This window comes from Zootoca vivipara, chromosome 10 (genome assembly GCF_965207765.1).
Source record: "Zootoca vivipara chromosome 10, rZooViv2.hap1.1, whole genome shotgun sequence".
Classification (NCBI taxonomy): Eukaryota; Metazoa; Chordata; class Lepidosauria; order Squamata; family Lacertidae; genus Zootoca; species Zootoca vivipara.
In genome coordinates this window covers 29,173,024-29,186,128 of record NC_142593.1, presented here as the reverse complement: position 1 = coordinate 29,186,128, position 13,105 = coordinate 29,173,024, and the positions used below count along the sequence as shown (strand labels likewise).

The window sequence follows — 13,105 nt, the reverse complement described above, 5'->3', positions numbered from 1 at the left end:
CTGCAATCCTAAACCTAATTAATGGGAGTACAGTTGTACCTTGGTTCTGGAATGCCTTGCGACTCAAATGTTTTGGCTCCTGAATGCCGCAAACCCAGAAGTGAGTGTTCCAGTTGGCGAACGTTTTTTGGAAGCCGAATGTCCGACATGGCTTGCACAGTTTCCGATTGAGTGCAGGAAGCTCCTGCAGCCAATCAGAAGCTGCACCTTGGTTTCAGATATTTTTGGAAGTTGAACGGACTTCTGGAACAGATTCCATTCGAGAACCAAGGTACGACTGTATAATTTACTAAAATAAGAATGTAAAAGGATTGTTGCGGGAGCAGGTCAAAGATCTATCTAGTCCAGATTCTGTTTCCTACGGAAAGCCCCAAAGGACATAAGGGCAATGGACCCAGGTTTTTTTTCACCCAGAACTCACTGGAACTCAGTTCTGGCACCTCTCAGATGGGCACTATTGCCATTATGAGAGAACAAGGGAGGCGGGTGAATTCTAGAAAAATAGCACTGAATGGCCCTCACTCCTTCTTGTTCTGCAGCACCTCATATTCACAGGCATCCTGCTGCTCTTCCTGGAAGCAGCCCATGGCCACTATGACTAGTAGCCACAGAGAGCTTTGTCTTCCATGTGCTTGTCTAATCCCCCAAGTGAGGCTTACTTCTGGATAAATTTGCATAGGAACTGTACACTTCACAGACAAAGCAGGGCAAAATGGGTATCCTCTACATTTTTTGAGTGGGGATCAGGTTGACCATGCCCCACTGAACTTGGACTGCTGTTTACACCTGTGTTAATTCTTTTTGATGTAGCACTCATACAAACAATGTACATGTGAGCTCACACTACCGCCAGGTCTGACTACTTCTACACTTGGAAGAGATGGAGTCCACCAAAGTTTCTGCAATTGAGAACAGCGAGTCTCCACAGCCGCAAGGTTAGAGGGACCAATGGAGAAATATAACAGGAAGACTTTCTATTGGCACAAATAGACTAGTCATTATTAAGCACACCACATAGGTACATATTTATAGAATGAACATTAGTATAAAAAAGTATAATATTTCATTCTGCTGTGGCCAAAAACATAGAAGATGCCATCATGACAAAACACTGAATACTTCAATTTTTGCAATGCAATTCTATGCATATCTACTCAGGGGAAAAAAATCATATTTAGTAAAATGGGTTAATCTCAGGTAAGGTTGCAGTCAGCCCCATTTTACTTTGTGGGTAAACGTGTGCTATAAATCATTAATTTCCAGAAAATCTCGAATAACTTTAACAGCATGTAAAAGTTAACATACATGCAAAACAATGGATCTAAGCAAGCAAACAAAATAAATACAGAAATAAACAGCATTGGAAGATACTCTTGAAACGTGGCATATTAATAAATATTGATAAATAACATATACCAAACTGAAATAAAGGTATTTGATAATACTGTCATATATGGCCCACATATGGCTTATAGTAGATTCATCAATTGTCTGTATCTTTCTTCTTCCTTACAGTAGGCTAATCAACCTAATTAAAGCTTTGTTCATTTGAAACCTTGAATGACAATTTGCTTAACTCCATCCCACTGTGGTATTTTTATAAAGAGAATTAAATCTGATCTTCTGACAGCAATTATTAAATGATCCCAACTGGCCCCAATTAAGATTCATGGCTCACAGGGTCTTGAAATCCAATAAAGTGACGAATCCTCTCACTTGTACATCTCTCTTTACTTTGGTCTATTTTCTTAATGCCAATTAAGCTCCTCTGATGAAGTGCAACTGAAGGCTATTGTGAGTCCTAATTCATGATACAACATATCAATTTGTAGCTCAGACATACCCAAGTAATGGACAAGGTCTTCTGAAAACAGTCCCTCTGTTCTAATGAACCTATTATAATAAAATGACTCTGTGTGTATGTGTTTGTGTGTGAGTGTGTGTATGAGAAAGAGAGACTGACTAATTTGTGCTTTACATGATCTAAACAATTATGCTTTCAAAATGATGGAAATGGATAAATACCTGAGAAGAGCCAACATACCAAATTGTGTTTGAGTTGATTGGCACCCCTTATTTTTGATACTTTCTTTCTTATGATATCATTTCCTATTTTTAATTTAGTTTTGTGAATATAAGTCCTGAAATGTATTTTTTTTAAAAAAGAAAGGAGAAAAGAAGGATCTATATTCTAGTGGAAGGCTATTGTGTTGTAATAACTTGTTCCAGTTATTTCAATGTGACTAAAGCATAATTTACGTAATCTGGATCTAACCCATTATTTATGTTTCATAAACTATTCTAAATGATACCTTACTCTTCCCACAACCAGAAGCGGCTTGCCAGGTGGAGCTAGCTCCCCAGCAGGTGTGTTGCTCTTGCTTAACGGAAGGGAAAGGGGATGGGGGGAGATGGCAGGGCAGTCAGCGCAGTGCAAGCACACCAGCAGGAGTGCTAGATTGGCTCTGTGCCAACCTACCCACCCGCTCCCAGTAAACAACAACACCCCACCTGCTAGGAAAGTAGTGTGACAGCTCCATCCTGCCTGGTGAACCACTTCTGGCCATGGCTGTGACTAATAAGAGCTGCAGCCCATGGAAAAGGAAAGGGGGGGGGTTTGAGGGGGTGAGGCCTGTTGTGCAAGCAGAAATGCTTGCAGTGATGGAACATGTTAGTTGGATACCACCCCACATTTGGAATTTGTAACCATTGGAATTGTCAGCTTCTGAACTGCTTCCTGATCCTGTGTCTTTAGCAATGATTTGTAGGAATTAGCAGGCAATCATATTTATCGCCATGCCTTTTCTTCTCATTTCTGGAGATCAAATGTCTGTTCACACCAGGGCATGTCAAACCTAGTAGCCATTATTATTATTATTATTATTATTATTATTATTATTATTATTATTATTATTATATAACCTAGTAGGTATTCATGATTAGCAATCCTCTGTTTGTTTTGAGGCAAAACTAGCTGAAGACTGGAACAAATGATTTACTCTTTGTGGGGCAAGGGAATTAAAGACACATGGAAAGTGCACTTGGAAGGGATGATGAGAACACACCTTTAATTTTCTGCTCTAATTTTTTCACACATGTTCATGTACGAAGCTTTGGAGGGACATTGCTGTGCCTCACTTGAAATGCAGGTAGCCTCAGGATTTGGAGCTCCTTGATTGGGAAGTCTCCAGGGAAATGAATGAATGAGAACCATTCTCCTGAGACTTAAAAGTAGTTTCTAGTCACATCTGGCTCATCTTAATCTAAACTGCTAACACCTGCCTGGGAATCTACCCTCCATCTTCTGCTTTGAAGAACAAACAGCAGAGATTTATCTCTAGTCGTTTTCTGGAGGCCAAAGTGCAGCCACATAACCTTGTGCTACAATTATTGCAGTATAAATTATGCCCTTCTTTGTTCATTTAAACTGCTAATGTTAAAGGATGCTGTCACTGTTCTTCCTTGGGTTATGGCCATGCCATAAGACTGGATCTCTAGGATAAAAATGATAATTCTTTTGGTATTATTTTAATTAGCAAAGAGCATGTTTAAGGCCACTAACATCTTGTCTTCACCCCATGTAGGCACATGCTGTCATGATGGAATTCAACTATGATTCTACCCCATTGTTCAGAGGAAAAGAAGATTACAACTGTGGTTTTGGTTTTTTTACACAGTGGTACATACAGAAGACATCCGATCCTGTGCTTCCTAGTCCTAGTGTATATGTGTATGTTTGGTGGTGGGATGAAGATTTTTCAAGGTATACACATAACTTTTCATCAAACAGATATGGAACAGGGGGATTAGTTCATCTTCATGTTGCTAATCCAAATATTAAGGAATATTTCAGAGAGTGATTTATTTCCAACATTTTGTTCTTCTGCAGAAGCGGACCGTGAAAGATACTACCCTACATATGTTGTATTGCTCTTAAAAACATGCCTTCTTACATTTCCATATACATATCTTCAGTATGACAGTCACTACAGACAGTGCAGCTGTCAACGATAACACATAAAGTACATTGCCATATTTTTAATCAATGGCTCATTAAAGATAGGAGAATTATTCAAACAGTCTCATCAAGATGCGACATTAAAAATGGCAGCCGAAAGAATATCTGCTAGATTTCTTTACAACGATTTTAATACTGCTGGGTAGGTGGGGGAAGTGTTTTCTATTTGATGTTCCCCCTGTTGCAGGAATAATATACGGTAGTCAAACACAATGGCTTTCAGAACTGAAAGAGATAACAAAGGACCAGATAGTGCAAAACAGACTTTCATCTAGTGATTGAAAAAGTACAAGGTTGCAAAGAAAAACGTCTCTCTTTTCTTTCTTTTTTCACTGTGAAGATCCACTCCACTCAAGTATCTTTTGAGACTAGCATATTTTCAGAATGAAAGGGGGGGGGGGAGAGAGATACATTTTCCTTTGCAAACATGTGCTTTTTCTACCACTGAGTTTTATTCCACGTTTATACCAATGGTTCATCTAGCCATGGATTGTTAACCAATCTTCAAGGTCATAGGCAATAAAATAAACAAAACCATTCTTACTTAGCTACTGCTTAATTAGAAATAATGGATGTCCAACTAGGAGTCTTATACACAATCCACAATTATTGTATGCTTGTGTTCTTATTTTATTTTTTTAAAAGAAAATTAATATATTGCCTTGCCACCCAAAGTGGCTCAAAATCAATTTTAAAAAATAGTTCAGCATCGCATGATCAAAAGAACTTATACAACAATTAAAAACAAAGAGAGTATTTAAAATAATTATTTTCTTAACCAAGTTATCAACTGCCTAAAGATCTTACAAGAGAGGTAAAAACATAAGGTGAGAGTCAGATGGATCTCCTGAGGCAGAGAGTTCCACAAACTGGCACAATTGTAGAGCAGGTCTCTCATATACTAGAACGGGGGACCATCCAATGAATGTTGGAAGACTCAAGATAGACAAAAGACAGTACTTCTTCACATAGCACATAGGTAAAGTATGGAATTCTCTCTCAGAATATGTAAACATCATGGCCAGCAATTTGGACGGCTTTAAAGGAAGAAAAGTTCATGAAGGATAAGGCTACTGGCTACCAGCTATGAGGATAGTGATGTTCTCCCTCCGCTCTCTGAGGCAGTGAGTTTTTGAATGCCAGTTCCTGGTAATTGCAGGTGGGGACAGTACTGTTGTCCTGTTCATGGGTTTCCCACAGGCCCCGACTGGCCTCTGTGAGGACAAGATGCAAGGTGCCAAATGTACCGCAGATAAAGGAGAGATGAGATGAAGGAGACATGCTTTCCACGGAAACTAACTGAATTCTGTAGTGAAATGTTAGTCGATTGCTTATTTTGAAAACACATGCCTCAGACACAACCAAAAGAAAGGGCAGTGTCTGTCAAGTGATTGTGTAAGAGAGGAGTTTGCTTGTTTTCTCCAGAGGAAGCAAAAGAAGGGAGAACAGCCAAGAGAATCCAAAGGCAATTTATATTTCATGAAGTCACCTTTACAGTATCACAGAATTCATCTGAAGACTTTAGTATCAAATTTACTCTGCTGTAATTTTAGATTTTTCGTTATGAAGAAAGGGAGATATGGAGTCATCATGAAGTTCAGGTTCTCTACAGTATTATTTATTAATTGGATGGATTTGTACCCTGCCCCCCCCCTCTGAACTGGAGCAGGGTGGCTTCACCTGGGAAATCATTAAAACAACCAATTAAATTAGTTCCTAGTTGCAAGGAGAATCTAATAAAGAAGGGACTTCCAAGTTGCACTCTATACAGTATTCTGCTTAAGTTCTTGATGGTGTGTGCCTCTTATTTAACAGTACACCAGTAGACTAAAAGGGAGCAGTATGAAGCATATTTTCTCACAAGCAAATACCATTGAGTTCAATATTATTATTTGGGGGGGGGGGAGTGTCCAGTTGTGAGATATTCCTCCAAGACATGCAGGAAAATCAGGCAACTTCTGAAGCCCCAGGCAGTGGTTAGTGAATGCCTTCGGCTTCGTGGGTCATAGTTGTCAGGCCTGATCCAAATGCATTATTTTTGTACACTTTTTCTGACTGTGTTCTAGTAATACCGGTAGGAAAAGATGGTAATTTCAGGGCACGCTTCTGCTATGAAGGGCAAACCCTGTAACAGATTTAGTACACAGAGCAGAAAATATCCAGGGGGAGGGGGAGGAATCTCTAGGGAAATCAGACCAACACAAATCCCACCATTACTCAGCACTGCAGTAACATGCAGATGTTTGTAGTGGTTCGAGATGCAAGCAGAGACTGGAAACTTTACATCCTTGACTCCAGCATGATTGCAGCTGAGCCTCATCAAAGAAAGAGCCCATAATGTGTCACAGAAAACAACCAATTAACATATGCTGGGGAGGGGGATGCTCCAGAACTACTAATATATGATTTAAGAGTCAAGACAAATCCAATTCTGTATTTTAAGAAAGAAACATTAGTGTTTTAGTACAGTATTTCAATTGATAATGGATAGGTAAAGGTAGGTCCAGTTGTGACCGACTCTGGGGTTGCGGCGCTCATCTTGCGTTATTGGCCAAGGGAGCCCGGCATACAACCTCCAGGTCATGTGGCCAGCATGACTAAGCCACTTGGGGCGAACCAGAGCAGGGTTTAAAAACAGAAGAGAAATAGTAGCAAGTGAGAATAGTAGCAAGACTTGCTAACACCACAGCTGCTATTTTGTATTAAGGGCATCTGAAAATACAGACCATCCCCTGAGTTGGGGAGCCTTCAGTGATACATTGTGGCTTGTCATGTGGAAGCACAGTCAGTTCTCATTTTTACAAACACATGTGCTTCAGGACTGCAATCCAAAATCCAGCTAAACTGTGCACCCCAAACCTCAGGAATCCAGATTCCTATACTACTGTGAGATGACTCTAATGTGACCGTCACCAACCTGGTATCCTCCCAATGTTTCGGATTGCAACTCTCATCAAGCCCAACCAGTAGCTATGGCCAATGGTCAAGGATTATGGGTACTGTAGTCTAAAAGATCTGGAGAGCACCAGATTAGGGTAGAATGAGCTAATGTTTTATTTTTGGTTTAAAATAGTGAATTTTGCCACCTGAATGCAAATTCTACTGAAAACTTACTGGAGTTAAGACTAAGAAAGTGTACTGCTGACAGATGTGGGCTGGGAATCTGATCGTAGTTAAATATATGGCATGAGTCACAATTCTTCAAACTTTGTTGACATGACCCATCAAGCAATGATGGTGCTTGTGAATGAGTAGGAACAGAGTGCCATGAGTTTGCACTACCACGAACTGTTACAACTGGTCAGTTACAGCTCTGTGGAGAAATGTTGCAAAGGCCTACGGGCCATGAGGCAATGCTGCCATTCCCTAGGCCTAATAGTGATGGGAGCTTATTATTATCATCATTGTGGAAAAGATTAGTAAATAAATAAATAAACACTATTTACAAAATACCAATTGAATTCATTGGACTATAAGAGGCATCTTCCAAAGAATTACAGGTAAACTTTGCATAGATTTTGCCCAAATCAGGTGGGTGGACTGAAGGGAATGTTACAAACCATTCATGCACAACAAATCCACAGATCCAAAGAATGATGAACAAAAATAGCCACTAGCAGAAGAGTTCACACAAGCAAGGGAAAAAAAGCTTCAAACTAAGTTCCCCTTTCCCCATTCAACTGCCAAGTGTGAGGTGTAACAGTCCTTGCATGAGTGGACAACACCTCGATATAGATGCAACCCATTCATCTACCTACATTATATACATTAATAATGGCTCTAAATTCATTGCATATACAAACTGTTGTAAGGATAGGGCTCTTTCACCCTAAATATTGTGGAACACAAACATTATGCCCTTTGCATCTTTTGTAAATGTGCCATTCTGTTTTGCCATTCTGCCTGTGCATCTGCGTGGCTCTGAATGCATGTCTTCTCCTTTTTTCATTCTCTCCATTTTTGGAACCAATCCAAAGGTTTTAAAATGTCCGAGTATGAATATTTATCAGTAAAACCCCAAACCCCTCTTGTTGAAGCCGAACAGCAGAATCTAATTTTATTTACCAATTGCAAAAGTTTTTTTATTGCAAAAACTTACAGAAATTTGCAGATGTCATCTGTGTCCACCAAGGGAACTAACTCCATGTGTGCCATGAGGAGGAGGGCAAGGTCCAATTTTAATCGAACAAGTCAATAAGTAAATACATAAAAGAGTGCCCATTATGGAAGAGGTGTTTTCTTCTGCTCAAGTACTTGAACTGTATATCACTTCTATTTATATCGGATGTGCATGTATGAAATTCATTCCCTTGAAGATCATATCATACTGTTTATCCCTTCCTATTTCATCAGTCACATATCAGTTCCAGTTCAGCCACACCCCTGTTCCTGCAAATACTTGTGCCCACGCAGTGCCATGAACACTTCAGTAACCTTCTCAGTAATAAAAAGATGTGTAAAATGGGAGAAAGTGAGTTGGGGTGCCCATGTGATTAAGACTGAAATCCTATGCACACTTACATGGGAGTAAGCTTCATTGAACAAAGCCAGGCATAGATTGCACAGTTAGTCGCAGATATCATGGGGTTTGCAGGAAATGGCAAGGCTTCTTAGAATCATAGAATTGTAGAGCTGTAAGGGATCACAAAAGCCATCTAGTCCAACCCCAGCAATGCAGGTATCTTTTGTCAAACGTAGGGCTTAAACCCACCACCATGAGATGAAGAGCCTTGTACTCTTCTCACTGAGCTATCTGATACAAAGGCTACAGTGTGCACAGCACTGGAGGAATGATTTGCAGAATGAAATAAAGGATACTCACAAAAAAATCAACAAATGATGAAGAGAAAGAGAAAAGTGGGGGGGGATTTATTAGGCACAGCACACAACAGAACCTAGATATGCAGAATTCAAGAGAAGAACGTAGGAGGGAAGATTAGTTTGGCCAAGTCCAGTCTATAGATTTGTCCATTTAAAGACCTGTCAGCCTTAATTAAAAGGCCTCACATACTACTTAAACTGTGTGACATATGGCCAAACCATGTTAAGGAGAAAGAGAGACTTTCTGCCTCCCTGAATCCACATGAGCTCCTGACATGATCCAATCAGGTCCAGGGCAGAGCAATTACTGGGGGTGGGAGGGATTCAATGACTGCTTACACTGTTATAATCCCATTGACTTTAGTGGAACTTACACTGGTGTAATTGGTTGTGCAAATGCCTCTTTAAAATGTTAATTATCCATGCCAGAAACTGTGGTGTGTTCATGTTTGCATAGCAGGCAATGCCATACTCCAGGTCTATGTTCAGTTCTTATTCTGCAATGACAAGATTTATAAGAAACAGAAGCGAGTTTCAGTTCATAACACATTTCATTCTTGCTTGGGGAGTAGCAGAAAAGCCTATATATGCTTATTAAACCATAGAAACATAGATCAATTAACACAAAGTGCTGAATGCAGAAATTATTTGCCATAGACTACACTCTGTAGTACAGCCTGACACTCACAGGAAGCAATCGTTCATATATTCCCATTTTTGAATGATTTTGTGGAGAATGATTACTACTTTTTAGAAAATGATGGTCCTGGTGGCATTTGCAGAATTGCTGGGGGAAGTTGCAAATGTGTTTGCATGGCTGGGTTTCCTCAGATCATTTCCCATCACAATAAAACATAATCACCCTGCACTTTACCTTGCTGATGTTTTGCACAAACCAAGGCAAATTCAGACAACCTTTTAAACGCATGACACCATAGGAATACTCCATGTGCTCTAACTGACTAATTCAATGTGTAGTCAAATCACAGTTTATGCAAACACAATGTGTGTACAGATGCATGAACTGTGATTTGTCTATGATTTCTATGACAGGTTTAATCTAATTGTGAATGGACAGAGAGGGGAGCAATTTTGGACAGGTTTTCCCTCTCACAACACTTCCAGTGATATTCTGAGGGAACCCCGAGTCCCCTGGGGGAAGGGGGAATCAGCAAAAAAAAAAATATTCTTCCCCCCCTTCCATTCATGGAAGCCTCCACTAGATCAAAGAGCCATCCGAAAATAACACCACTGGATATAGCCTGTTGTGTTCACTATAGAAGAAGCTTTTCCTTCAAAGGTACTCGGTACAGTAAGTTTTACTTTCTGTTCTGAAATCACAAATCATGGTTACATTCTTAAAGAGGCCAATGGCTACATAGCAAGGAGGAACACATACATCAAAGCAAGGCATAAACAGACTAAGAGGAAGCGTAAATTCGCTGGTTTCAACTAAACTTTTTGTTAATGTTACAAGGCAAGAGAATGAAGAAACACTAAAGTGCATTTTTACAGACATTACAGCAAACAACCCTACCACACATTGTCAAGGTCCTCTTAATGTTCTAAGAGACTAAGCTATGATTCAAGAAGAGGTCCCTGGTCCCAAACTTGCCTCTGCCTTAAGCCAACCATTCTCTCAGGCTCCGTATGGAGGATAACAATACTGGCCTACCTTACAGCATTATTGGAAGGATCACTATTTATGTGAAGCCCTTTGAAGTTCCATACCAATGTCAAGTACTATTATTTAAGAATAATTGTGGCTAAATATTAAGTCTGTTATCTAACATCTCAGAAACCTATATGCTGAATTGTTATTCCTGGCAGGAACCTTATAAAGCCAACTGACTGAGCCACAAAGTAAAAATAATGCATAGATCTTTGATATGTCTGTTGAAGGTTGATGTACATTTGTCTACTGGACTACTGAAAGTGGGGGGAAATTATCCAAGTATGTGCATGTGACACAAAGAAAGAAATATGGCTGCATTATATCACAGTGTTATAGCTATTTCGAATGCAAAGGTATCTGTCTTGACCTGCGAAGTCTGAAACAAAAGCAATATGATTTTCCAGACTAGTCTGTCCCTTGAATTTTAAACATTCTTGCCCACATTACAAGAAGTAATCATGGCGAAACTAGAAGACAGCTATGCAGACATTATTGGTAGCTCATGAAAGTCCCAACTTCCAGTATGTCGTATGAGCACTTGCTCATTAATCTGATGCAAAGAGAAAAGAAGGTGTAGATGTGGCTTGGGGAAAAATAATCTGTTTTCCTTTTTTCTTCATCCCATAAATCAGACACAGATGTGTGGTATAGCACTGTAAAACCCTAAATAAAACATTGCCATGCTAAGGAGGGGGAGAAAACATCCTTTCTATGGTGTCTATCAAGACAAAAAAAATGCAGTTCAGATAAAGAGGAGACCTGATCACAAACATGTGCCTAGTGCTGTTTACAACCCTTTCAAGGGCAAATCCCCCTCCCAGGCTGAGATGCAACCAACTGTTGCCAATTGCTGATACTGACTTGAACTTTAATGCTTGCTGCCAATGCTAAGGTTTTTACTGAAATAAGTATTGAAATTTTATCTTCAATTTTCACAGCTCAAGTAAGATTGCCAGACTCCATTTGGACAAAAGCCTATGCACCCATAATTATGATGGTTATTAATGTATGTTATTGGCTGCAGCTCCATGGGATGGAACAGCTCCCAAACTGCAGCAGCAGAATTTGCCCCAAGCTTGGTGGATGTAAAGGGGTGAGTCGCCTGTCCAAAATGGAACCTGGCAACAAAGGACTGAATCCAAAGAGCACTTCTGCAGCTGGAATGCCATTCACTCCAAAAGATTGATCCAAACTGAAATTAAACAAAATATGCTAGCATTACATAAATGTTTACTAGTAAAAGTAATAGCAGTGTGCTCTGGAATAAAGTCGCTTCTAAGGCTCCAAGTGATTGCTTTGAAGAACTAGCGGAAGCCGGCAAAAGACCTCATGCTAGCACAAGAAGGGTTCTCCCCACTCTCCTCTCACTGCACTCCCTGGAGTTTCCCCCAAATCTGTTCTGGAGGCTCAGGAGTATCCCCAGAACAGTACATGGAAGAAGGAGGGCAGAGATGGTTCTATCTGCAAGTAGAAACACTTGCAGTGATGGGATGATTGCATCAGTGCAACTTTCACTTCCACCCTATGTATATTACGTTTGTTACAGTATTACAAAGCAAGTTCTAGTACGTAACCTAAATGAATGAAGCTGTATTGCGCCTTCACAGATGCATACTCATAGAACGTAACATGTTATCAATATGCAATATTGCAAATCTGTCATTTCAGTTTCCTTTTCCCCAAGGAATTGGGACCTTTGATTTTTAAATAGTTCACAAATGATCCACAGTTAGGGCTGAGCAGTGTGGCAGTCAAGCTGGCTAATGATACCAGAGTGTTCAGGGTGGTTAAAACAAAAAAAAAAGGAGTTGCGAGGAACTCCAAAACAATTGCTCGAAACTGAGTGGATGGGCAGCAAAGATGGCAAATAAATTCAGTGTAAACAAGTGTAAAATGATGCACATCGGGGCAAAATAATCCTAATTTCACATACACACTAAGTCAAGAGATGCTGGGGTTGCAGTGGATAGATTGATTAAGATGTCGACCCTGTGTGAAAAAGGTGAATTCTAGCAATCATTCAGAAAGGGACTGAAAATAAAATGGCCAATATAATATTGCCATTCCACAAATCTATGGTCCTACCATACTTTGAATACAGGGTACAGTTATGGTTAAATCACCTTAAAAATTCTATCGTAGATGTGGGAAAGGTTCATATTTGAAAGGCAGTAAGTTGCCCTGAATGTATGTACCAACTTTCATTCTGATATCATTGTCTCCAAGGCACATATCACAGTGTGTTATAGTTTGCATTTTATCCCCGCATCCTCTGAAAATGGGTGCAAGGATCCAGCTGGCATTCCAATCTGAAGCAAATAACAGTTGCCCTTAAGGTACATACCAAATTTCATTCTGATATGCCAGTATTCAATGGTGTTATCGCATTATGGACTGGCAAACAGATTTAAACAGAACGATACACCACTGAGTTAAACTGATGGCCTCACTTCACTCAGCCAATGATGTACGAGCAAAAGGAGAAAACACATCCTGACATTGTCCTCACCAATAAACCTAACATATGTTTTGAATATCTTCTTAAGCGTAACCCTTGAGTAAATATGTTGCTAAGGGCTGCAATTCATTCC

At 39.8% G+C, this 13,105-nt stretch overlaps 1 protein-coding gene across 17 annotated transcripts in view; it reads right to left on the bottom strand.

Moving 5' to 3' along the window:
- MEF2C (myocyte enhancer factor 2C) overlaps positions 1 to 13,105 on the bottom strand; it is a 170,104-nt gene that overhangs the window by 105,069 nt on the left and 51,930 nt on the right. For 3 of the 17 annotated variants that reach the window (XM_088653048.1, XM_088653050.1, XM_088653060.1), the window contains one exon: positions 9,214 to 9,336. The exons of the other annotated variants lie outside the window; for them this stretch is intronic. The gene's annotated coding sequence lies outside the window, so the exon portion shown is untranslated. The remainder of the gene's footprint in view (positions 1 to 9,213; positions 9,337 to 13,105) is intronic. 17 annotated transcript variants of the gene reach the window in all.